At 42.0% G+C, this 27,928-nt stretch overlaps 1 non-coding gene across 1 annotated transcript; it reads left to right on the top strand.

Moving 5' to 3' along the window:
* The first annotated feature begins 14,756 nt into the window (after nt 1-14,756).
* On the top strand, nt 14,757-14,863 carry LOC131257066 (small nucleolar RNA R71). Its single transcript, XR_009177088.1, has one exon. It is a non-coding gene; the product is annotated as a small nucleolar RNA R71 (small nucleolar RNA).
* Nucleotides 14,864-27,928: the final 13,065 nt, after the last annotated feature.

The raw sequence follows: 27,928 nt of genomic DNA, 5'->3' as shown, positions 1-27,928 counted from the left end.
TCGATATATCGAACAGTACAAGATATATCGACATTTGCTGCATTTCGATATATCGAATGTCAGACGATATATCGAAATTATTCCAAAACTGTCCAGAGACGAAATGATGTTTTAAAACAATTTTCTGATTATATCGAGATAGTTTCGATAAATCGAAGGAAGAAATTTCAATATTAATCGAAAGACGCTCGATTATAAAAACAGAATCCACTAAATTTTTGTAAGGAAAAAATAAAAGTACGCTTCGATGTTATCGAACTCTAATCGATGACATCGGGTGTAAGTTGTCGATAACATCGAACTCTAGTTGATGCTATTGAACTAAGTAATCGTTACAACGAAACAATACATCGCCTTGAAATCGATGTCATATGTCGATATATCGACTATATTTCGATTTATCGAAAATGGTCAGAAAATGTCTAGTGACAAAATGCCTTTTTAAAAGGAATTATTGATAATATCGAGAACATTTCGATATATCGAAGAGACAATATATCGACTAAATTTCGATATATCGAAAATGTTCCTCAATTTTTCATAGACACACTGCTCTTCTGAAACGAATTATCAATAATATTGATACTCCGTCGATATATCGAAGATTCGATATATCGATTAAACTTCGATTTGTATGTGCATATATATCTTTCATAATCTCCTAGTGAAAGGAGTGAATGGGAACAATGTACAATCTCAGATTATAAATGAAATTGTTTCTACTTAAGTTTACCTTGTGTAGTATTGCATTATGTGTGTTGGATTAATTATGTCCTCATCATAACCGCACCAAAAGTGCAGCTTCTTATAGGTTATGAACTTTTCTATCTGTTTTTTATTTGCATTTGTATGAATATTTCTGAAAGTTGATATGATTGATATGCTTGAGATGCGATATGAGTTATCAAAATTATGACTTAATGGTGTTGCATGTTTTTGAGATGAGATTTGTTCCCTACTTAGAAGAAGCCATGTATATGATTTGTTCCCTGCTCACTCTATTGGAGTTGTTTGCTTGAAATAAAGTTCAATGTTAATTTTGATTGTTGATGGTGGCCGAATGTATCTTTTGATTTCCTTGCTACAATGTTTTTTTGCTTATTTCACAAGAATAGCAGTGGGAACAAACTGTTTTATTTTTTCCTGATTTAATTGTACTAACGAGATTTTAGAACCACCTTTGAGTTCTTTGGTTTTCATCCAATCCACACACAAACAGTATAGAAGCAACTAAAGAGAAGGGACTTCTCTATGAGTACCTCTATACACAACCACATGCCCAATCTTGCACGTATGTGGGACATACAAGCTGTTCATTAAGACTACATGGATGATAATGATCATCATCATCTGAAATTTATCCCAATTAATTGAGGTCGGCTACTCTAATCATGTTCTACCATTCTAATCTATCAAGGACCATGTCCTCGGACATCAAAGATAATCATATTCTATCCGATGTTAATCTTGAAATATCATATTCTTTTCTATTCAGTAGCAACTTGTTGATTTCACTCGTAGAAGCAGCATTATAGCCCAAAAAGGGGGAGTGTATAGTCTTTCCTTAACATGCATCACTAACATACAAATCCTCCTTGCATTTGGATTGAACATGATATGCGCCGAAATGACCGTGAATCAACACAGAATAGGTGGGAATGACCGTGATATGCATGTAAATGACCATGAAGTGAGGCGAACGGACCGTGAAATGCACGGAAATGACCGTGAAGTGAAGGGGCATGACAGTGTATCAACACGGAATAGGCGGGAATGAGCGTGATATGCTTGGAACTGACCGTGAAGTAAAGCGAATTGACCGTGAAATGTGCGGAAATGACGGTGAAGTGAAGGGGCATGACCATGTATCAACACGGAATAGGCGGAAATGACCGTGATATGCATGGAACTGACTGTGAAGTGAAGCGAATGGACCGTGAAATGTGCGGAAATGACGGCGAAGTGAAGGGGCATGACTGTGTATCAACACGGAATACGCAGGAATGACCGTGATATGCATGGAACTAACCGTGAAGTGAAGCGATTGGACCACGAAATGAGTCGAAATGACCGTGAAGTGAAGGGGCATGACTGTGAAATGCACCGAAATGACCGTGAATCAACACGGAATAAGCGGGAATGACCGTGGTATGCATGGAAATGACCGTGAAGTGAGGCGATTGGACCGTGAAATTCTCGAAAATGACCGTGAAGTGAAGGGGCATGACCGTGAAATGCACCGAAATGACCGTGAATCAACACGGAATAGGCAGGAATGACCATGTATGCATGGAAATGACCGTGAAGTGTAGCGATTGGACCGTGAAATGCGCAGAAATGTCCGTGAAGTGAAGGGGCATGATCGTGAAATGCGCCAAAATGACCATGAATCAACATGAATAGGCGGGAATGACCGTGGTATGCATGGAAATGACCGTGAAGTGAGGCGATTGAACTGTGAAATGCGCAGAAATGGCCGTGAAGTGAAGGGGCATGACCGTGAAATGCGCCTAAATGACAGTGAATCAACACGGAATAGGAGGGAATGACCGTGGTATGCATGGAAATGACTGTGAAGTGTAGCGATTGGACCGCGAAATGCACGAATATAACCGTAAAGTGAAGGGGCATGACTGTGAAATGCGCCGAAATGACTGTGAATCAACACGGAATAGGCAGGAATGACCATGGTATGCATGGAAATGACCGTGAAGTGAGGCGATTGGACCGTGAAATGAGCGGAAATGACCGTGAAGTGAAGGGGCATGACCGTGAAATGCGCTGAAATGACCATGAATCAACACGGAATAGGCGGGAATGACCGTGATATGCATCGAAATGACCGTGAAGTGAGGCGATTATACCGCAAAATGCGCGAAAATGACCGTGAAGTGAAGGGGCATGATAGTGAAATGCGCCGAAAGGACCGTGAATCAACACGGAATAGGCGGGAATGACCGTGATATGCATGGAAATGACCGTGAAGTGTAGCGATTGGACCGTGAAATGCGCAGAAATGACCGTGAAGTGAAGGGGCATGACCGTGAAATGCGCTGAAAGGACCGTGAATCAACATGGAATAGGCGGGAATGACCGTGGTATGCATGGAAATGACCGTGAAGTGAAGCGATTGGACCGTGAAATGCGCGGAAATGACCGTGAAGTGAAGGGCATGACCGTGAAATGCGTCGAAATGACCATGAATCAACACGGAATAGGCGGGAATGATCGTGATATGCATGGAAATGACCGTGAAGTGAGGTGATTGTACTGCGAAATGCACGGAAATGACCGTGAAGTAAAGGAGCATGACCGTGAAATGCACCGAAATGACCGTGAATCAACACGGAATAGGCGGGAATGACCGTGATAAGCATGGAAATGACCGTGAAGGCGATTGTACCACGAAATGCGCGAAAATGACCGTGAAATGCGCCGAAAGGACCGTGAATCAATATGGAATAGGCGGGAATGACCGTGATATGCATGGAAATGACCGTGAAGTGAAGCAATTGGACGGTGAAATGTGCGGAAATGACCATGAAGTGAAGGGGCATGACTGTGAAATGCATCGAAATGACCGTGGATCAACACAGAATAGGCGGGAATGAATGTGATATGAATGAAAATGACCGTGAAGTGAGGCGATTAGACCGTAAAATGCGCGAAAATGACCGTGAAGTGAAGGGGCATGACCGTGAAATGCGCTGAAATGACCGTGAATTAACACGGAATAGGCGGGAATGACCGTGGTATGCATGGAAATGACCGTGAAGTGAAGCGCTTGACCGTGAAATGCATGGAAATGACCGTGAAGTGAAGGGAATTGACTGTGAAATGCATGGAAATGACCGTGAATCAAAACGGAATCGCGGGGATTGATCGTGAAATGCATGGAATTGATCGCGAAGTAAATGAAATGAATGAAATTGACCATGAACTGATTGAAATTGACCGCGAAGTGAAGGAAATGGATTTTCAACCATAGATCTAATGGAATCTTGAAAAATAACCTGGTTGGTTGGCTAAAGTAGCTTCTCCTACCCCAAAATCATATAGGGTACGTCAAGTAACTAATTTTGGTTTAGAAGATATTCTTGTTAAATGAATAAAGAAATAAATGAAAAAAAAGAGAAAATTTTTTTTATATGCTTATATATACATATTTATATAAATATGTATTAGAGAAAATTGTATGTAGAATAAATTTATCCATGTAAAAAAATTAAAAAATTAAAAATTAAAAAATTAAAAAATTAAAAAAAATTCATAAAGTGGCACAGACTACAGTTATGGCTACGGTTATAACTCGTAGCTATTGGTCATATCACCTTCGATACATACTATTGGTCATATCACCTTCGATACATATCGAAGAGTATTTGATATGTATCGAAAATTACAGGATTTTTAAGGCAAACTCACTGGACAGTTTTGGACCTTTTTCGATTAATCGAAAGACCTTCGATACATATAAAAGGACGTATCAAAACGGTGGGGGCTATGGCTATTGCTACAGTTATAATCCGTAGCTATAGAAAACACCGTAGCCATAAGTTCCTGGCCTATTTATTTATTATTATTTTATTTTTTACTATTGTAATCCCCATCACTTTTTGTGGGTCCTATTATGAGGTATGTGTTATATCCAAACCGTCCATATATTCGACGAACTCGTATTAAGGCATGAGACAAAAAATAAGACAGATCTAGCTATCAAGTGGACCACACTGTAAAAGGTCATGGAGGATTGAACGTCTACCATTGAAACCCTTCCAGGGGTTAAAGAAGTTTTGGATTATTATGAAATTTGTTTTTTCTCTTCATCCAGGTCTTTGTGACCTTATGAATAGATTGGATGGAAAATAAATGTTATGGTGGGCCCTACAAAATTTTTAACGGGAAAATTGATCTTTGTGGTGTGGTCCAGTTGATCTGTGGATATGATTTTTTTTTTTTTAATAATGCTCCCAAATGATCTCGAAATATGGATGAACGTTGTGGATATAATAAATACGTAACTGTGGGGCCCATGTAACTTTGATATCTTTTGAACCGTTCGTACAACTCGGAGTTCGAGGAGTGTCAGCGCTCGTCTTCGAGCACCACCGATCCACTTTGAAGGAAAAAGCAGGGGCATTTTTGACCTTTGGCAAGCCATCCGTACAGCTGGGGCTCATTTTGAGTCGGGATCCTCTGTTATCAGGTCAACAGAGAATTCCTGTTACCCTAATGGTTTGGCGTCCGAAGCTATTTTTTATTTTTAATATTTTTTTAGTGAGTGGTGACGTGGACCAATGAGAATTAGGGTATCAGGATTTCTCTGTTGACCTGATAATAGAGGATCCGGACTCATTTTTCAAATGTAAAATAAGGTGGGCTTGGTCTCGTAAATGGGCCATCAATGGGTCGTACAGTCGCAAATTTCTCCAGAAAAAATAGAATGGCTACAGGCACCATGTATGTGAGTACATATCCTGACGAGGCTGTATCTGTTACAAAACTGTGCAGGTTAATCGTAACGCACAGCACAATGTGTGGCACCTGCTGTGATTTTTTCTTGACATCCAATCTGCCTATCATGTAAGAACCCTTGTATCCTCCGTGACAAAGAAAATTTAGAAATTTTCAGAACTTAAGTGGACCAAACCACAGGGAACACTTATGATGAAGACTCCCAACACTAAAAACCTTCCATATTATATTCTACGTGGCCCCATTGATGCCGTTTTCCAATAGACCCCCCTAGGTTAACCCTTTTGGACCTGCATAGATGAAGAAGAATAAACGAAGGAGACCCTAGCTTGTACAGGGGACCCTTCGATGCCTAAGTCAGGTTATGGGGTCCTTTCTGGGGTAGGATCTTAAGGAAAAGAGTCATCAATCATGTTTTAGGATTAGTGAACGTACCTCACATTGGCTGAGGGTGCCTCTATTTATAGGAGAAGAAAGGTAGTGCTGTAAAGGAGACTTCTAGATTCGTTTGAGATCTTCCGAGATCTTCGTCGTCTGAAGTTCTTGGGATATGGCTTGTGTCACACCACAGACTCGGTAACCAGATTCTCAAGGAACCCGATGGCTGGTTTTGGTCGCAATAGCCTCCGTATTACCCCATTTTCGGCTCCTGAGGTAAGTTCTGATCCTGGGATTCCTACAAGGAGGATTTTCATAATAATATAATCATTTCCAATATGAGCATACCCAAGATTACAATAATTAAATCTAAGAATAAAAAAGACACACATCACAAAATTCACTATGAATTTAAACTTTTAAAATCATCCATAAGGTCCAAAAGAACATACATCAGATAATAGAAAAAAGAAAGGAAGGTCTATAACACTGGGTACTCAAGCTCAGCGCTACTTCAAGCTCTGCCACTACGGCGCCTGCGTAGGATCTCCTGCACGCATCAATCATGCATAAGCTTATAGAAGCTTAGAGGGTAGTGAAGGTGTGTGATAATAATGTATAGAAGAATAATAGCGGATACAGGAAGGAAATATGATCAAGGCCAACACCACCAGCTTTATGTTCACTCCCCAAGTACAGGGTTGTGATGTAGTAATAAACTCTGTGAGACCGAGGTCGAATCCCAAGGGACTGATACTTGTACGTTATCTGAAACTAGGTAGAAATAGAACTAGCTTAAGATAGAATCTAAATCCAATATAAAGTAATGAATAATGGTGAGAGATTAATCTAAAACTTAAGAGAAATCAAAGATAGGAAACTAGGGATTCAGAGGATCCACTTGTAGAGATCAGGGAGATCTTACGCCTGCTTCAAGAATCATGGAACTTAACTGAACTTACCTGATATAAGTTTCAAGAGATGAAAGGTATAGGAATTAGAATGGATTCCATCACCAAACCATGCCCAGGAGACAAAGTAAACAACAGAATTAAACTAATTACCAACCAATCAACATGTTATGAGGGTTAGGAAGGGTACCGTCATCCGACCATGCCCATGAGACTATGGTGAACAACAGGGTTTCCTGACGTCATAAACATGAAAAAAATGAAGAAACATGCTCAAAGCCATCGCAGACCTATTGTAATTTTAGTCACAACAGACCATTAAAAACTGAAAACATTCCCTTACAATCAACCCAATACCAAATCCATTCAGTTTAAACAAGAATTAAAGGCATAAAATTCTTCCCATCACGCTACAAGCTTCACCCCTTAGCCCTAGCTAAGGGGTTTAGCCACACATGAATGGGCTGGCCCCTTTAAACAAAGCAAATGAAAATAAAAAGAAAAAGAAAAAGAAAAGAACAAGAAGGAAAGAAAAACTAGATATCAATTCCTATTCCAGCCTCACGTCCAGCCTCTTCCAGCTCACTCCAGCCACGTCCAAGCCTCAGTCGTGCTCTCCCTGTTGATCACCTTCCCATCACGTCCCCCTGGCCTTTCACTTTCTCTCTCCCTTTATAGAACTGTAGTCGGAGAAGGGTTTCTGCACTCCATGCGGAAGTTTCACGCAGCAGCCAGTTCAGCTGGGGCTTGCGTATCAAGCTTTATGCAGTCAGTACGCAACAACCGGTGGAGGACCCGCAATCAACCCGCGTTTGGCACAATAGCAGATCCGTTTCGGCTATCTGATCCATTCGAACTTCTTGGTGGTGGTCAGTTGCCTCAGGGGAGGATTTTGAATGCCATAATCGATCTGATTACTCTGTTCTGGGTTCCTATTTTTCCTACTATTAATCCCATTTGGATCTTCATCCAACGGCGCTGCTATGCGAATCTTCCTTCCTTTACCGGAAATCTTGTGTTCTCTGGTCATGGATGTGTGCTGCGTTCAATGGACGCTCCAAGATCATCATCCAATGCTCCTGGCCCACCTCTGTTTGATTTCTTGACGTCATCTGCGGACGGAAGCGTTGCACTCAGCCGAATTGCAATGAGATTTGTCTCTTTGAGTGGACTAGGATTTGCGTGAAATAAACCAGGGTTCGTTCGAACTTGCGGCCCGCTCCTAATGGACGGTTTAGATTATACATCTGGGGTTGTTTTGATGGCCCACCAATCATCCCATAGACGGCCAGGTGTTGGAGAAAAACAGAGAGTCTCCTGCTCTGTTTGGAATTGCGTAGTCAAACACAGTGACCGCTGTATGCGGTACAGTGCACTATGAGTGCACAGCTTCCTGTGCACTTCACTCATGTAAAGTGGGCCTCACCTTAATGTGTGTGAGAAATCTGATCCGACTGTTAGTTTTACCACCTTATTTAAGGGGTTACGACCGAATTTGAAGCACATTCAGATATTAAGTGGGCCCTAGATGGTCGATTTGTGGGCTGATTTGTCTTTTGGGCCACTTCCCCAGAGATTTGGGAGCTAAGATTTGACGTGTACGGTTAAATTATGGTCCTCAGGCCATGTATGAAGTTTTGAACTAAACAGATGGTGGGAACCCTGTGACCTTGCATTCTGGACCAATTTTGGGCCTCTTTAACGTGAACGGCTTGATTTCCTCGAATCCCTGGCGTGTAAATTCTTCAGTCTTGGTCCTCTAGAGTCCGTCTCTTGCTCTGGTGACTTTGGAGCGTCAAATCCATGCTTTTAGTACCTTTTCCAATCCATGCTCGTAAATACACTCTGCATCACAAACACAATTAAATCGGGCCATTAGACGGTATCATGCTTGTAAATCCATGCAATAACTGGGTCTTGATATGCAATATTTGACCCACAACACAACCCTCAACCAGCATTTTGCTAGTCCCGAGCAAAGCATGCGAAAATAAGTTGAGAATTATAGGACAATTTCTATAAACTCGAGTGATTTTTGCAGAATAATCCAGATACGAGAATTCTAAGATTCATGAATGTTGGGCATTATTTTCTCCTGGTCTCAAGCACACGGTAAACTTCATAGTTACGTTCAAAGTATTAATCCCACAATCAGAAAATTCTAAACATTGAGTTTCATGGGTGTATCGTATAATCTCGGCTTATCATTAAGGTTCACTTCTTAATTTCATGATATTATCGGTAAACACTAAGATAATTCATAATAACTAAACTTTCCTCACGGATCATCTTTTCATTAATTGACCTTTAATATATATATATATATATATATATATATTTATATATTTATTTATTTTTTCATTAAAATACCGCCAAGGGGAGGAATCAAATCTTCACCTATAGGGAGCAAACCTATGATGAAAACCATTGCCCACCCCTATCCGACGGCTACTTTGGGAAATTGAACCTTCACCTATAGGGAGCAAACCTATGGTGAAGATTATTCACCCAATCCTTTCAATTTTCTCAGGCCGGTTCCTTTCATGCTTAGTGAGTACCAAGTAAATCCTTCAATATCAAACTGAAACCTTAATGTGAAAGCGATATGTGACATGTGAGATCATAACTCAATCAATGTTTACAACTTCTAATTCTGGATTAACAATTCAAACTTAATTATGTAATCCAACAGATACTGAATCCAAGCGTCTTAAATTTCCAACATCATGTATCTTGAAATTCCAAGTGCCCTAGATGGCTGTCAAAACCCTTTCGAATTTTCATAATTTTTGTTCAAGACCAAGAAAATGCTAATTAGGTCACCTAATCTCCCACCCCCAACCTAAAATCTACATTGTCCTCAATGTAAAAGATATGAGCGTGCAATGCACTTGGGACAACGAAAAGTAAATATGAAGTGATGGGAAGATAGTACCTGGATGATGAATCGAGAGACACTTTCCAAGAGATCGCAGCATGGGCGTCGGTCAGCACGAGAGAGAAGGCAACATAAAAATAACAAAAATAAAATCCTACCTATACCACTTTCGTAGGTGCTCTCGATTGCATTTAGCGTATGCAACAAGCCTTTAAACCCCTAGGTTGCCCTTAGTGAGTTGTAGTCTCGCGAGGGTTTGCAGTAATGTTACCCACAAATATTGAACTAACTAATGATAAAAATGAAATGAAATGAAGAGCTGGGTTGCCTCCCAGGAGCGCTAAGTTTATAAAGCAACTACCCTAGTCCTATGAAAGCGATAAACCTACCTATACCTCCATCAGACTAGGAGATCAATCCTGGTAAACAGGAGCAATCAGGGGCATAGACATGTCCTCTGAATCAAATTTCTCGACAAACGGTTTCAATCGATGTCCATTGACTTTAAAATCCTTGCCATTGTCGGGATCTCTTAGCTCAACGGCCCCATGAGGAAAAATAGTAACAACAATGTAAGGGCCGGTCCAACGAGATCGAAGCTTACCCGAAAAGAGATATAATCGAGAATTGTACAAAAGGACCTTCTGACCGGGCGTGAATGATTTTCGCAAAATGTGTTGGTCATGAAATGCTTTCATCTTGTCCTTGTAAATTCTTGAATTATCGTACGCATCATTCCGGATTTCCTCAAGTTCATTCAATTGAAGTTTGCGTAGTGAGCCAGCGTTGTCCAGATTGAAATTAAGATTTTTGATCGCCCAGTACGCTTTATGTTCCAGCTCCACAGGCAAGTGACAAGCTTTCTCATAGACAAGTCTAAAGGGAGACATTCCAATAGGGGTTTTAAAGGCAGTACGGTATGCCCATAAGGCATCGGTCAATCGGATTGACCAATTCTTACGATCAGGGTTAACCATTTTCTCCAAAATGTGTTTAATTTTCCTATTAGAAATCTCAGCTTGCCCACTTGTCTGTGGGTGGTACGGGGTGCTCACCCTATGAGAGATACCGTATTTCTTCATTAAGCTCTCAAATGATTTATTACAAAAGTGTGAGCCCCCATCACTAATGATGGCTCGAGGCGTTCCGAATCGAGAAAGGATGTTTTCTTTTAGGAATTTAATGACCGTGCGATGGTCATTAGTTCGACACGGAATCGCTTCAACCCATTTAGTGACATAATCCACGGCGAGCAAAATATACAAATTTCCAAATGATTGGGGGAATGGTCCCATGAAATCGATGCCCCAGTAATCGAATGCTTCAATGATAAGGATGGGATTCAAAGGCATCATATTTCGATGGGACAATGCTCCCAATTTCTGACAACGCTCACAAGCTTTGCAAAACTCATGAGTAGTGGGCCAGTAAAAGCCACACTGCAGAATCTTGGCCGTGGTCTTTTTAGCAGAAAAGTGACCACCACAGGCCTGTGAGTGATAGAAGGAGATGACGCTCTGATGCTCATCGTCTGGTACACATTTCCTTAGGATTTGGTCTGGACAATATTTAAATAAATAAGGATCATCCCAGAAAAAGTTGCGCACCTCGGTGAAGAATTTCTTCTTATCTTGCGCAGTCCACTGTGTCGGTATGGCACCTGTAGCAAGATAATTAGCAATATCAGCGAACCAAGGTGAATAGGAGACTCTGAACAGTTGTTCATCAGGGAAAATGTCGTTGATATAGGTCGTCTCAAGGGAATCAGAGGTATTAAGGCGAGAAAGGTGATCGGCCACAACATTTTCTACTCCCTTTTTATCTTTAATTTCCAAATCAAATTCTTGGAGTAGAAGGATCCATCGTATCAGGAGGGGCTAAGAATCATTCTTAGAAAAAAGATACTTCAGTGCCGCATGATCTGTATAGATAATGATCTTGGATCCGATCAGGTAGGACCTAAATTTATCCAAGGTGAATACTACAGCTAAGAGTTCTTTTTCCATAGTTGAGTAGTTCACTTGGGCCGGATTTAAAGTCCTACTCGCGTAATGGATGACGTAGGGTCTCTTATCTTTTCTCTGGCCTAGAACCGCTCCAAGAGCATAATCAGAAGCGTAGCACATAAGCTCAAAAGGAAGGCTCCAGTCGGGTGGCTTCATGATAGGTGCAGTGGTTAACGTACCCTTAAGCTTGGTGAAAGCTTCCTGGCATTGCTTAGTCCACTCGTACAGAGCATCCTTTTGAAGAAGAATACTTAAAGGATGAGAGAGGAGACTAAAGTCCTTTATGAATCGCCTGTAAAATTCTGCGTGTCCTAAGAAGGATCGCACGTCTCTGATGTTCTTGGGTGGAGATAGGTTAGAGATAAGGTCAATTTTTACCTTATCTACCTCGATTCCCTTGGACGAGATGATATGCCCAAGGACAATTCCCTTCTGAACCATAAAATGACACTTCTCCCAATTAAGTACCAAGTTCTTTTCTTCACATCTTTTCAGCACACATTTAAGACTTTCCAAGCACTTGCTGAAAGATGGACCGTAAATAGAGAAATCGTCCATGAAGACCTCTAAATATTGCCCCACCATATCAGAAAAGATACTAAGCATACATTGCTGAAAGGTGGCAGGGGCATTACATAGTCCGAATGGCATCCTTCGGTAGGCAAAGGTGCCGTAGGGACATGTAAATGTGGTCTTTTCCTGGTCTTTAGGGGCTATCTCTATTTGGTTGTAGCCCGAATACCCGTCAAGGAAACAGTAATAGGAATGACCAGCTAACCTTTCCAGGATCTGATCAATGAATGGTAAAGGAAAGTGGTCTTTCCTCGTGACGGTATTCAACTTCCTGTAGTCAATGCACATTCTCCAACCAGTAGTGACTCTAGTTGGCATGAGTTCATTATTAGCATTGGCTACGATGGTGATTCCAGACTTCTTAGGGACCACTTGAGTTGGACTCACCCACTGACTATTAGATATAGGATATATGATACCCATGTCCAATAGTTTAAGAACCTCGGCCTTAACCACTTCCTTCATGTTTGGATTTAATCTACGTTGTGGTTGCCTAGCGGTTTTTGCATTATCCTCAAGATATATGCGGTGAGTACAAATCGAGGGATCGATTCCCTTGAGGTCCGCTATCGCCCATCCCAGGGCTCCTTTATGCTCAATGAGAGTAGATATGAGCATACTCTCCTGTTCTTTCTCCAGGTGAGCAGAGATCACCACCGGGTATGTCTCATCTTGACCTAAATAGGCATATTTCAAATCAGAGGGCAAAGGTTTTAGGTCAAGCTTCGGTGGCTTGAGGTTAGACGGTAGAGGCACTACATCGGTTTGTGGCAATTCTTCAAATTGTGGCCTCCACCGGTTAACTTCAAGTACCGGTGCAGTATCAAGCAAGGCGCACGTTTTCCTAATCATGTCATCATCAAAATCATGGGAGTGGGCCAGGCACGTCTCTAGATGGTCGGAGGATAAGGTTAGAGGTGTCGTATCTTTCACGAAAGAGTCAATCATGTTAATGTCGTGGAAATTGTCATCATCCTCTGAGTTGCTGCCGTTATTGAAAAAGATGTTTGACTCTAATGTCAAATTTCTAAAAGACATAGTCATGACACCATTCCTGCAATTGATAATTGCATTTGACGTGGCAAGGAATGGGCGACCAAGAATGACGGAAATCTGAGTGCTCATGTTATTGATGGGTTCAGTGTCCAAGATGATAAAATCTACAGGGTAGTAAAATCTATCGACCTGGACTAACACATCCTCAATCATCCCTCTTGGTACACGAACAGAGCGATCAGCAAGTTGTAGTGTGGTCAGGGTGGGTTTTATCTCACCCAAATCTAACTGTTTGTATACAGAGTAGGGAATCAGATTTACGCTCGCTCCTAAGTCAAGAAGTGCGTGATCAATTCGATGGTTCCCGATTACACATGATATAGTTGGGCTACCAGGATCCTTGAATTTCTACGGCACGTCTTACTTTAGGATGGCACTCACTTTCTCAGTCAAGAGATTTTCTTTTGAATACTTTGCTGTCTTTTGGTCGTGCATAAGTCTTTCAGAAATTTGGCATATGAAGGAATCTGTTTCACGACATCAAGTAGAGGAATGTTAACTTTCACTTGTTTCAACACCTCCAGAATATCCTGAGAGTTAGAGAGAGGTTTTGGTGAAACCAACCGTTGGGGGAACGGAGCAACTGGCTTCTCTAGAAGTTCCGGTTTTAATTTTTGTGGGGCATCACTAGATCCATCTTTGTTGTCCTCTTCTGGTTCTTGAGGCTTTTCGGGCCTAATTGGAAGAGTTTTATCAATGATCTTTCCACTCCTAAGAGTGGTGATGGATTTAGCGTGCCCCATCTGATTTGAAGAACTGGGATCATTAATCTCGTACTGCGGTTTAGGATTGGGGAGAGGTTGTGCAGGAAGCATCCCCTTTTCTATAACCGTCATACGAGAATCTATCTTTTGCATAAAATCTGTAATTCCCCGCATTACCTGAGCCAGCTCTTATATGGAATTTTGAACCGGTTCCTCTTGAGGTTTCACTTGGTTTGGATTTTGATTGAAGAAACCTTGAGGGGTAGCCGTTTGTCCATTCCTCCAACTAAAGTTTGAATGATTTTTCCAACCAGGATTATACGTATTGGAGTTAGGTCCAGTAAAAGGTCTTTGATAATTGTTTACGGCATTAGCTTGTTCATTTAACACTCCTCGAAAGGCGGGTATTGTAGGACAATTTTCAGTTGTATGAATGTTGCAATCACAGATGCCGCAAACAATTTCATTAACCTTATCCTTCTTTCCTTACATAGCCTCAACTTTCCTTATAAGCATAGTCACTTTACACTTGAGATCATCCTCTTCTTTCAAGAGATATAATCCACCTTTCTCCTTTAATTGAGTCGGCCTAGACGTGGTGTTCGACTTTGGGTAATAGTCTCATGATTGTGTTTTTTCAGCAAGACTATCGAGGTAATCCCATACCTCGTCAACATTTTTATTAATGAATTCTCCATTACACCTTGTCTCGACCATTTGGCGCATGGAAGATGTCAGTCCATCATAGAAAAAATTTGTAATGCGTCACGTTTCAAATCCGTGTTGTGGGCATGAACTTACCAAATCTTTGAACCTTTCCCAACATTGGAAGAATGTTTCATCTTCCTTTTGGGCAAAGTTCATGATTGCTTTTCTGAGGGTAATCGTTTTATGATGTGGGAAGAATTTTTTTATAAATTCCCTTTGCATATCATTCCATGTGCCAATGGATTTAGGACGCAGTGAATGTAACCACGTCTTAGCCTTCTCTTTTAAGGAAAAAGGAAAGAGTCTCAGCCTGACTGTGTCCTCAGACACATTTTGAAAATATAAAGTGGCTATGATCTCATCAAACTCTTTCAAATGTAGATATGGTTCTTAAGATTCAAGCCCATGGAGCTTAGGAAGGAGTTGGATAACCCCTGGCTTGATGTCCATATGTCCCGTATTTTCAGGAAAAATCATGCATGAGGGCGTACTCACCCCCACTGGTTGTAAATAATCTCGTAAAGTACGTGGCGGGGGTGCTTAATACACCTCATTCTCATCCTGAATGTCCTCCACCCTAGGTTGGGGTAAAAGAGGTTGGTTTTCAGCCATCACTTCAATTAACTCAGGGGATTTTGAGTGGTGTCTAGTCCTGCGATGGATAGTTAACCCCTCAACCAATCCTCCTTCAGTCAAGTGACGTCGAGTATTGTCACAGGCCCACTTAGGCATGAAACACTCGCAACCCTCAATCAAATTTGAAACCTAATCCTAAGGAAGGAAAAGAAAATCTAGAAAGAAAGAGAGGGTTGGAAAGAAGTTACCAAATTGGAGTCCCTAAGTTAAAAACATGTAAAAGAAAACAAAATAAGTCAGTTTCTAAAGAGAATGTCTAGAATTAGAAAATCCTTAAAAAGAAAGATAGAAGTAACTAGTTTCTAAAAGAAGAAATTCCTAAAGGAAAGTGAAAATTTCTAAAATAAATTAGGAAAGTCCTAAACTTAGAAAGTAAGTTACTAAAAGAGATCTGAAAAATAGAAAGGAGAGAAAGAGCTTACCGAATTAGAAATTTCTATTTTAAAAGCCTACAAAATAGGAAAGTTAGTTTTTAAACATAAAGTCTACAAGTAGAAAATTTCTAAAAATAAATTAGGAAACAAAGTTAGATTCTAAAAGAGTTAGAATTAGAAAGTTACTAAAAATAAAAATAGAAAGTTAGTTTCTTAAAAAAAAAGGAAAAATTTCTAAAACTAGAAAATAGAAAGTTACTTAAAAGAAGAATCTAAATCTAAAATTAGAAAAGTACAGAAAGTAAGAGGAGAAGTTAAAGATGGTACCAAATGAGAAGTTCCTATGTTAAGATCCTGTAAAAGAAAACAAAAAAGATTGGTTTCTAAAAAGGAAAGAGTTAGAATTAGAAAGTTTCTAAAAATAAAATAAAGGAAAGATGAGTTAGTTTATAAAATTAGAAAGAATTTCTAAAAAGAGAAATAACTAACCTAGTTTCTAAAAACAAAAGAGGAAAGTTTCTAAACATAAACTATTTCCTAAAAATAGAAAAATACTAGAATTAGAAATTTCTAAAATTCAAACCCTAATTCTAAAAATAGAAAAAGTAGAGGAATTAGAAAGGGATTACTAATTTAGAAGTTTGTGTCAGGATCCTACAAAACAGGAAAACAGGTTAGTTTCTAAAATAGAAAATCTAAACCTAAAGTTAGAAAAAATCATAATCTTAAACTAATCCTAAAACTAGTTAATTTTAGAAAAACGTAACCGTCAGTCCCCGGCAACGGCGCCAAAAACTTGTTCACTCCCCAAGTATAGGGTTGTGATGTAGTAATAAACTCGGTGAGACCGAGGTCGAATCCCAAGGGACTGATACTTGTACGTTATCTGAAACTAGGTAGAAATAGAACTAGCTTAAGATGGAATCTAAATCTAATATAAATTGATGAATAATGGTGAGAGATTAATCTAAAACTTAAGAGAAATCAAAGATAGGAAACTAGAGATTCAGAGGATCCACTTGTAGAGATCAAGGAGATCTTACGCCTGCTTCAAGAATCATGGAACTTAACTGAACTTACCTGATATAAGTTTCAAGAGATGAAAGGTATAGGAATTAGAATGGATTCCATCACCAAACCATGCCCAGGAGACAAAGTAAACAACAGAATTAAACTAATTACCAACCAATCAACATGTTATGAGGGTTAGGAAGGGCACCGTCATTCGACCATGCCCATGAGACTATGGTGAACAACAAGGTTTCCTAACGTCATAAACATGAAAAAAAATGAAGAAACATGCTCAAAGCCATCGCAGACCTATTGTAATTTTAGTCACAACAGACCATTAAAAACTGAAAACATTCCCTTACAATCAACCCAATACCAAATCCATTCAGTTTAAATAAGAATTAAAGGCATAAAATTCTTCCCATCACGCTACAAGCTTTACCCCTTAGCCCTAGCTAAGGGGTTTAGCCACACATGAATGGGCTGGCCCCTTTAAACAAAGCAAATAAAAATAAAAATAAAAAGAAAAAGAAAAGAACAAGAAGGAAAGAAAAACCAGATATCAATTCCTATTCCAGCCTCGTCCAGCTCACTCCAGCCATGTCCAAGCCTAAGCCGTGCTCTCCCTGTTGATCACCTTCCCATCACGTCCCCCTGGCCTTTCACTTTCTCTCTCCCTTTATAGAACTGTAGTCGGAGAAGGGTTTCCGCACTCCATGCGGAAGTTTCACGCAGCAGCCAGTTCGGCTGGGGCTTGCGTATCAAGCTTTACGCAGTCAGTATGCAACAACTGGTGGAGGACCCGCGATCAACCCGCGTTTGGCACAATAGTAGATTCGTTTCGGCTATTTGATCCATCCAAATTTCTTGGTGGTGGTCAGTTGCCCCAGGGTAGGATTTTGAATGCCATAATCGATCTGATTACTCTGTTCTGGGCTCCTATTTTTCCTACTGTTAATCCCATTTGGATCTTCATCCAACGGCGCTGCTATGCGAATCTTCCTTCCTTGACCGGAAATCTTGTGTTCTCTAGTCATGGATGTGTGCTGCGTTCAATGGACGCTCCAAGATCATCATCCAATGCTCCTGGCCCACCTCTGTTTGATTTCTTGACGTCATCTGCGGACGAAAGCGTTGCACTCAGCCGAATTGCAGCGAGATTTGTGTCTTCGAGTGGACTAGGATTTGCGTGAAATAAACCAAGGTTTGTTCGAACTTGGGGCCCGCTCCTGATGGACGGTTTAGATTATACATCTGGGGTTGTTTTGATGGCCCACCAATCATCCCGTAGACGGCCAGGCGCTGGAGAAAAATAGAGTCTCCTGCTCTGTTTGGAATTGCGCAGTCAAACGCAGTGACTGCTGTATGCGGTACAGTGCACTATGAGTGCACAGCTTCCTGTGCACTTCACTCATGTAAAGTGGGCCTCACCTTAATGTGTGTGAGAAATCTGATCCGACTGTTAGTTTTACCACCTTATTTAAGGGGTTACGACCGAATTTGAAGCACATTCAGATATTAAGTGGGCCCTAGATGGTCGATTTATGGGCTGATTTGTCCATTGGGCCACTTCCCCAGAGATTTGGGAGCTAAGATTTGACGTGTACGGTTAAATTATGGTCCTCAGGCCATGTATTAAGTTTTGAACTAAACAGATGGTGGGAACCCTGTGATCTTGCATTCTGGACCAATTTCGGGCCTCTTTAACGTGAACGGCTTGATTTCCTCGAATCCCTGGCGTGTAAATTCTTCAATCTTGGTCCTCTAGAGTCCGTCTCTTGCTCTGGTGACTTTGGAGCGTCAAATCCATACTTTTAGCACCTTTTCCAATCCATGCTCGTAAATACACTCTGCATCACAAACACAATTAAATCGGGCTATTAGATGGTATCATGCTTGTAAATCCATGCAATAACTGGGTCTTGATATGCAATATTTGACCCACAACACTTTACCAGGTCTGTCATGAACGCAAGAAGCTATATCAAGGCAGTACATTAATGCAAGAAGCCATACCAAGGCTATATAATGCAATAAGTACTGTAATGCAATGAGTGCTGAGCGCCATGCTAAGGCTTAACATGAATACTATGCAATATGAGGCTTACACAGCTGATGCAAATGCAATACGAAGTAATGTCAGTGCTCATATCCAATCCATATATCAAGAACATTTCCATTATAAGGAAATCACCGGGGTCCATTATACTGCTGGATGATTGCCGCTCTACAGACCCCGCACAGTCAAACGAGCATAAGAGACCTCACTACCCGCTTGTGGACAACCAATCACTAGCAAGGCCTGATGGTAGCTGACCCATTTATGAGCTGGTCAGATTCAGTCTAGCAATGCCTCCGTACATCAGGCGAGTAAGGCCACACCCCTATCTAACCGACTACACGACAGTGAGAGTCGCAGCCTAACGGTATAAGGCCCTCATGCGCTCATATATTCCACCCGGTTATGGGCAACAAAGGGCCCAATACTATCCTTATCTCAGCCCACAAGTCCATCCAAATGATAGAAGTCGGCCCAATATATGGCTAGGCCAAGCTAGGATGTCCCAACCCACTCTGGGCCCATGGGATGCCCTAAAAATCTGATCTAAGATAGGGTCCTAATGTGATCACTGAAGGTGACCCAAAAGAATACACTGATTAAGCCCAAAGATTATAAGAAAACATAAGCATGTAACACGAACACAAGTTCTCAATATGGTGGGCCCCACAGTCAAATAAAGTTTTAACCATAAAATTGTACATTTTAGGCCCTTTGATAAACTTTTGGACCGTTTGACTTCCTGGACCTGTTAAGGTCTAGAAACTAGTTAACTATGTGGAAATAATCTCATGAAAGCTAACTATACTCACTGGGGGACCCCACCAGATGGAGAGTGTGTATAAATCATGAAAAGATCAAGTGGGCCTGATACTGGATTGTGAGTCCAGCAGCAACCCAAGGCAGAGACTGCTTCCATGATCGGGCGATCCAAGGCTTGAATGACCTGGACCAACATACGTTGAGGTAGGCTCCACATACATCCATATTTAGCCTCAAATAAATAGTCTAGGGTCTATGGTGGGCCTTTAACCATCCATAGAGAAACCCATGGGCCTACCTTATGATCACTTAGGAGGACATCCAACCTCAATTGGTTTCCAAGAGGTAGCCCGCCACTACTCGAGCATGAAATAAGGCCCAAGCAATGCGTGGCCTAATGGGCTATACATAAAGCCAAACTCATAGGCAATATGGTTGGCCCTCAAGTAAGGTTTGGGCCCAACCATAAAGGTCATAAATCCATATATTGTGGTGGGCTTCATGGGCAGCCCAGTAGTTCATCCTCATGGGCAAATTTCATATTTTACACAAGTGAGTTGAGACCCACTTTTTGGCCCAAGTACAAGGTCAACTTAGTGGGCAGCCAAGGGCCCAACTACTTACATATTATAGTCCTTAAACCCATCACAATAGATAGGAGAGTATAGGCCCAAGATCAATGGGCCTATCTAAAAGGATTTAGTCCACAAGGCCTAAGGAACTAGTCTTTCAATCACATGCAACATTTCATTAAAACTCAACTTGGGTGGGCCTCATATGGGTCCTAAGTACACTTAATAATACTATAGAAAAATGGTAAGATAACTGATTTAAATCCTCCTCAAATCTAGTGGGTCATACTGCCTCAAAACAAACATTTATAGGCAACAATTATTAGGCTTATTGCCAAATTCTAGCCCACCCAATTTCTGGGTTGGTTGGAATCCAAAAATTATTTTATAGTATATGAAATTTCTGATGGCCCACATACATAACAGTGGGTCCCACTAGATGAGAGGGGGACATACAACTTATATATCAAGTGGGCCATGCTGTTGGAGTGCAGACCCAGCAGCGGCCCAAGACAGGATGCCTCATATGTAGGCAGCCCTATGGGCCTGGGTATTTAGCCCAAATCTCATCCAAATGGGCCCCAATTGGAAACCACCGATGAGGAAGATAATCAAGTCACCTAAGGACCCCACATGGATGGATGATGGGATATACAACACATCTAGGCGGGCCCACAAAGCAGGTTAGACGGCCAGCCAAGGCTGGACGCCCCAGCCTGGGCATCCCTACCTGGTGGGCCGCTCTAGGCCTTACCGCGGGCAGTATAAGGGCCCGATGGCTCTGAAATTTTGCAAGGTTATACTTCCATGGGTGGGTCAGACTCTTACAAAATTTCAGAATTTTTGGAGACTCATAAATATTTTAATTTATTTACGAAATACAGTCTGCCAAAATAATTCTGATCATCCTGGACGTCCCAACGTGGTGGACCAGTCCGGCCCTTTCCACAGTGTGCACAGGGGTCCATTGGCCCCAAAAATTTGTAGGTAAGTCTCAACATAGGTGAGCCACCTTCTTGTAAATTTTAAGAATTTTTGAATACTCTAAAGTATGTTAATAAATTTCGTAATTACAATCTATCCAGGGTAAAATATTGCTGGAAAGATAACTGTCATGAATTTGGGACATCCAAATGGGTGGGTTCTGGGCCTCCAAAATTCTTGAAATTTGGACCCAAGGTCCCTCATCAAGCCTACAATAAGGTGGGACCCAAAAATAAGGCCCACATTTTGAGAAAATATTTTTAAATTTTTGGTTTTATGAGACTATGCTGCTGGACTGCACAGCAGAAATTTTTGGCAGTCCATTATGTTGGTCCACCTTTTTAGATGCCCAAATGGGATCTATTGGCCCTGCAATTTTGCAGGTAGGTCCTAACATGGGTGGGACACCTCTTTGAAAAATTTTAGAATTTTTAAGATAGTGAAAGTATTTTATTTAACTCATGCAATTTATGGACAGCAAGGTCCAGAAATAATTCATGTTGAAACAATGCTACTGCCCCTGATTTGTGCACCCCATTAGAGTGGGCCCAGGTCTGCTAAAATTTGAAAAAATATAGGGCCAACATCCTTGTATAAGTAAAATATAAGGTGGGGTCCACAAAGGTGGTCCACCATTTCAGAAACAAGTTGATATTTATGTTTTTACAACATGCAGAGTGGCTGGACAGTACAAAAAAAATAAATCTGGACTGACCAACTTTCTTGGCCCACCTTTTTGGGTGATCAATTAAGGGCGGATGGAGGTGGGATTCAACATACATCAAGGTAGGGTCCATACCTCGAAGAATCATCTATCAATGGGGGTGAAAAATCCCTCTTATCAGTCCATAATCCTGACCTAAAAACTATCCAGCAACTGTCCAGAAAATTTCTGGACAGCAACATATACATGAAATGAACTGAGCATGGGAACCAAAATAAGGAGAATCACCCCATGAAATCAATGTTGTGGTCCACCTATGTGGGCCCAACAAACATCTAGACCGATTCCCCTCCATAAAACCCATTGCATGCATCCGATATGGAGCAATTAGGGTGCCAACATCCAAGGAATGGACAACCATGGGTGTCCACCTTGGTTGGACGGTCTGGATATTCCAGGGCCCCCAAGTTGGCCACACACATCAGAAATGAAAGATAAAATGAGGGAAAAATGAAAGTCCGGCCACAAGAGAGGATCTTTGCCACTATTGAGGCACTCCCTTCATCACAACACATTCATGTCATCCATTAGATCATATACAATCTAGATCTAGCACATGCATGAAGTTAGGAATCAATTAAATGGTGAGAATATCTTTCCCATCTAAATCTATGGTCTAGATGACCCCTAAAGGACATGCATCAAAGGAAAAATGTCATGATGGGGTCCATAGATGTTCATTCCCCAAGTATAGGGTTGTGATGTAGTAATAAACTCGGTAAGACCGAGGTCGAATCCCAAGGGACTGAAACCTGTACGTAATCTGAAACTCACTAGAACTAGAACTAGATTAAGATGAAATCTAAATCGAATGATTTTGAGGAATAATAGTAAAATACTGATCTAAAACTTTAAGAAATTCAGAGGAAGGAAACTAGGGATTCAGAGGATCCACTTGTAGAGATCAGGGAGATCTACGGTCGATTCATGAATTCAACTAGACTTCGAGTCCCATCTTCATCCAGTTGGAAGATATAGCCTGAAAATCAATTCTTAACTTTATTTAATCTAGTTTTCAAGAGATCAGACGGGTGTAAATTAGAGTGGATTCCATCACAAAACCATGCCCATGAGACAAAGCAAACAACAGAATTAAACCAATTCACAGCCAATCTGAGTGATGTATGAATGTCAGGAAGAGTTCCGTCATCCAACCATGCCTAGGAGATGACGGTGAACAACAGGGTTCCCAAACTCATAAACCCTATAAGGCTAAGAACATGCTCAAAGCTGTCGCAGATCTATTGTAATTTTAGTCACAACAAACCATTAAAAACTGGAAGCATTCCTATTAATCAACTAAATCAACAACAATTTAGATTAACATGAATCAAAGCCATAACATGAATCCAAACCATAGAATCGTTCCCATCACACCACAAGCTTCACCTCTTAGCTCTAGCTAAGAGGTTTAGCCCAACATGATTAGGCTATCCTCAAATATCATAAAGAAATTAAACAGAAAACTAAGAAAACAAAACTCCGTAGAAACTGCTTCACGTCCAGGCTTCTCTGCTCCACGCTCAGCACAAAATTCGATGCCTTTCTCTCTCTTTTTCTTTTCCTTTTATAGAGCAAGGAGTCGGTGGCAGCTTGCGTGCGTACCCCTTACGCATAGCAGACAAAGGTGCGAAAGTTTCACACACTGTAACAAAACGTGTAACAGCGCTTCCTTTGGTTGTTTGGTGGACCCCATTCCTGACGAACATCAAGAAATCCAGTCCATTCATTGGATTGCCCTTGAAAATTCAGTAGAATTGGATGATTTCTAGACCGAATTTGGTGTGTCCCACCCGCCTTGTTCGTTGTACCGTCAGTCTCTGTTTGGATGAATGGGGACTGATCTCTGTGGTTTCCTAAAATGAGTTACCTAGGTTAGGGAGAGAGAACCCGTGGGCTCCTGATGGACGGTCTAGATTAGACCTATGGGCCCTGATGGGTGAGGGGTGGGCCCCACCGCACCAAACCAGCGTCTAATTGCGAAACAGAGCCGCCGCAAGTCGCTGTCGTGTTTGGTAGAGCTCACGATCGATGTCAGGTGGAAAATCCACGTCGTCGATTGAGGTCTACTCGAAAAACCATTTGGATATGGTCGTTTTTGGATTGAATTCAGTGTGGCCCATGAGATTATCTACTCCATTGTCCATCTTGTGTTTGAACGGTAATCTGCCTATCCGTACGTTCATGGGTCGAAAAGGACACCTAGGTGAGGGTTACGTCTACCCAAGAGATTCAATGGACGGTCTGGATCATCCATTTGGATGATGAGTGGGCCCTACTACTGAAAAACGGATGGACAGCATCCGTCCGTTGTTACTTCGCAAGAAGAAGACGGGTCAGCTCGTCTTTGACCGGGCTGACCGTCTGGTGCGCGTCCAGCGCGCCTACGCACTGTGCACACTCAAGTGCAGGTGCGGTCCACTATGACATTCTTAAGAAATCCGTACCGTCTATCCATTTCCCCATTTAATTTAAGATGTTGAGTCCAAAATTGAAGCATATCCAGAGATCAGGTGGGCCCCAAATCAAGGGTTTATAGGTTGATCTGTCCGTTGGGACACTTTCACAAGGATTGAACGGATTAAATTTGATGTGTACGGTTAATTTATGGTCCTCAGGCGATGTATGAATTTTCGAGCTGAACGGATGGTAGGAACCCTATGATCTTGCATTCTGGATGTCTTTCGGGCCACTTGAGCTTCAGTTTCTCGATTTTCTTGGATCCCTGGCGTGCAAATCTGTCGATCTTGGTCTCCTGGGGTCTGTTGCTTGCCTTGGTGACTTCAGAGCGTTAAATCCATGCTTTTAGTACCCTTTTCTAGTCCAGGCTCGTAAATACGCCCTGCATCACAAACACGATTAAATCAGGCCGTTAAATAGTACCATGTTCGTAAATCCAGGCAATGACTAGGGTCTGATATGCAATATTTGACCCTCAACAATAGAGAATGACCCCATCCATAGAACTTGCATGCAAAGAAATGAACCATTGGCCTCGATCATAGAGACATGGGGTACCTCCATCATCACTTAATGGGCCCCACAAGTTCCTAAGGATGAGATGAAGGAGAATCTACCATAAAAAAATCAGAAAATCTTAAGCTAAGTGCACCCACCTTAAAGGATCTTCAAGATTCTTATAGCATTGGACTCTTTAGGCTCCAAGGATCATGGATGTAGGGTTAAGATTGAAAGTAAAGGGTTAGATGAGGAGGGAGATGAAGGAGAAGGTGCAGAAATTTCTACCAAGTTGGGACGTTTTTGGGGTGTTCTAACAAGGAGAAGGAGAGAAAATGAAAAGAAAAGAGAGAAGAGAGAGAAATGTAGCAAGAGGGAAATTATGAGTTTCCTAGGAAAGAGAAGGCATGCTTGCCTTGGCAAGAGAAACTCATGATGAATTTGGGAGGAGAAACCAATGTGCTAGGGGTCTAGGAGCTAGAGCTTAGGCTAGCTATAGGAGCTAGGTTTTCTAGGTGATGATGTCATAGATTGCATAAGAAATTGTAAATGAAAAATTATGCAAGCCAGGTGGGTCCCATTAAAATGCAATTAACGGTCCAAAAAGAGCGTGGCCTATATCTTTTGATGTACAAATCGGATTTATGCACGAGACGCGGCATTGGAACTGCGGCGATGATGCGGTCGCAATGGCATAGGTCTTGGATCAATCCGAGTCGGGTCTACATGACCGAACTTAAGGATAACTGCAAACACTATCCGAAGGTCACGGGTCGCCGAAATTTAATCGATAGGACCGCGAGACCAAAACAAACGAGATGCATACTCACACACACACATGCACACATGTGAACTCGGGTCAGGTCTCACAGCTTGATCCTCCGAAGATCTTAGAAGAGATCTTCGGGCCGTTGGAGAGATTCCCAGACTCTTGATCTGGGAGGAGGTTGTATTTGTTATAGCAGCCGCGAGCTATATTGAACTTTCCACGAAACTAACTTCTGCCTTGCTTTAAGGGTTATCCCGATCTATAGCCAAGCTATGATCGAGCTATGACCGACCTATAGCTGAGCTATGGCCATCCTATAACCAATCTACAACTGACCTATAACAGAGTTATGGCCGAACTATGGGTTAGGTCGGTAACAGGCCATTTGAGTGGACCTATAGTTGTATTTTCTTTGAGCGTCTTTATAGTTGTGTCGACCTCTGTGAAGGTCAACCTGTCTTTGGACACAGGTGCCTCTTAAGGCTTGAATCTTATTGGGTCCGTGCTGGTTTTGTAAAGTTGGTCCATTCCATAAGTCGACGTATCGACCTATCTATTTTCCCCCCTATAGCGAGCTTCCCTTACTTTTCGAGATGATCTACTGGGGCTTGGAAAGTAAGCCGGTTGTAGCTAGGTTGAGTTATGTGTAGCTTAAGTCGGGTCGTATTGTCATAAATGCCATGTATGGCGGCCAACACTACAGTTGAGGCGTGTCAGTACTTGAACACGTCGTGGAATTTCATAGTTCGAGGTCACGTGGGGCGCCAAGCTGCCGTTTCGGCGACGGGCCAACGAAGTCATGACGCGTGGCTTTTACTCAATATTGGGGTCGAGCAGGGTATCAGGTCGCGCCACGTGTCGAGACGACGCTTATACGAGTAGACATTGATGGGTGCCTTTAATGACTGACACGTGGCAACTCTATATAAGGGAAGCCCTAACCCTTAAGTTTTTCCATTCGCCCTTTCCATTCACAACCCTTGTTTTTACTATTGCTTTTCCCAATCGTCTTCGACAACCATTTTCACTAGCGACTAAGCTGAGACTTGCCCGTTCCTCCCTAGTGAGCTCCGTTTGCCCTTGCCTCCTCTATTTTTCCTTTTACAGCGATTCTCAATACCCAAAAAATTGCCATGTCTAGCTCTTCGAGTTCATGGGAGGGGGCCTTCGGCGGCGACAGTGGGGCAAGTAGTCTCTGGGTAATGTCGAACCCACCGTCGTCATTGGTGATGATTACAGATGTCGGTTTCTCGACATCACGGGCATTGGAGAGATCTCTAGCAAAGTGGCCGATGAGTGTAGGCGCGACCAATCCGGTGAGGAAGAATCGGAAGAGTTTGCCAACGAGGAGGGTCCAAGGGATCCTGTACCCTCGACCCTTACTGAGGGGGAGTTAGCTCGGATCAGACTGGGATATCATATTCCCAAGTCTGTAATCCTCTGGATCCCCTCGTCGAACGAGCTTCTCGATTGACCTCCAGAGGGATCTATTGTAGTCTTCTGGGTCGCTCTTCAACGAGGCTTGAGGCTTCCTTTGCAAGGTCTGGTGAGGCATTTGCTCACCCGATTGAATTTGGCCCTAGGACATATGATTCCCAACGGATGGAGGGCTCTGATCGGTTGCACAGTTTTGTGGTCCGAGCTAAATCAACCTGAGCTCACTGTTGATGAGTTGCTGCATCTGTATCAGTTGAAGCTGAACAAGCTGTAGCCAAGCTAGTATTACTTTTCCGCTTGGCGAGGAATTGGAGGGGCCCTTATTACTGACCCTCTGTCGTCTAACAAAAATTAGAGGGACAAGTGGTTCTGGGCCTCTGGGTGCTGGGAGGTAGCTAGCCTAGATTTAGATCAGCCCTTGGTCCCCCGAGCTTTTTTTGATCTAGGTTAGTATTTCGCGGAAGTAGTTGTTTGTTAGCTAGTCTTTGGTTGGTCCGTTTTCAAATTCATTTGACCTCATTCGCATGTATCTTTTGCTGCGATTATCCCTAAACATGTCCCCTTGCTTGACAGCGGGTCGCTTGTTCGGATTAGGGACGTGAAAGCGCTAGAGGAGGAGTTGAGATATTGGAGAGTACTTTTATAAGCCGAACTACTTCTCAAATCGGGCTTGGACCTCGCACTCACCGGTAAGACCTTTAATAAGACCCTTAGCCGAGCTCTAGGACTTGGGATTTTTTTTTTTTTTTGCGAACTTCTCTAACATAGTTTCTTCGTGTTTTAATGTAAAGATGCTTAAAGCTTGTCCTCTACTAAGGCCTTCCAAGCTCCAGGTTCCCCCTCGGGGGAGCTAGCGGGCCGAAGAAGAAGAAGCAAAAGATCTCTACTCGTGGTGAAAATGAAAGGAGAGGGAATGGAGCCCGCCCTTGATGCTGCTGCGACGGTTGGGGCGA

The sequence above is a fragment of the Magnolia sinica genome, chromosome 9 (genome assembly GCF_029962835.1).
Source record: "Magnolia sinica isolate HGM2019 chromosome 9, MsV1, whole genome shotgun sequence".
Taxonomy (NCBI): domain Eukaryota; kingdom Viridiplantae; phylum Streptophyta; class Magnoliopsida; order Magnoliales; family Magnoliaceae; genus Magnolia; species Magnolia sinica.
This window is presented reverse-complemented; position numbering and strand designations above follow the sequence as displayed.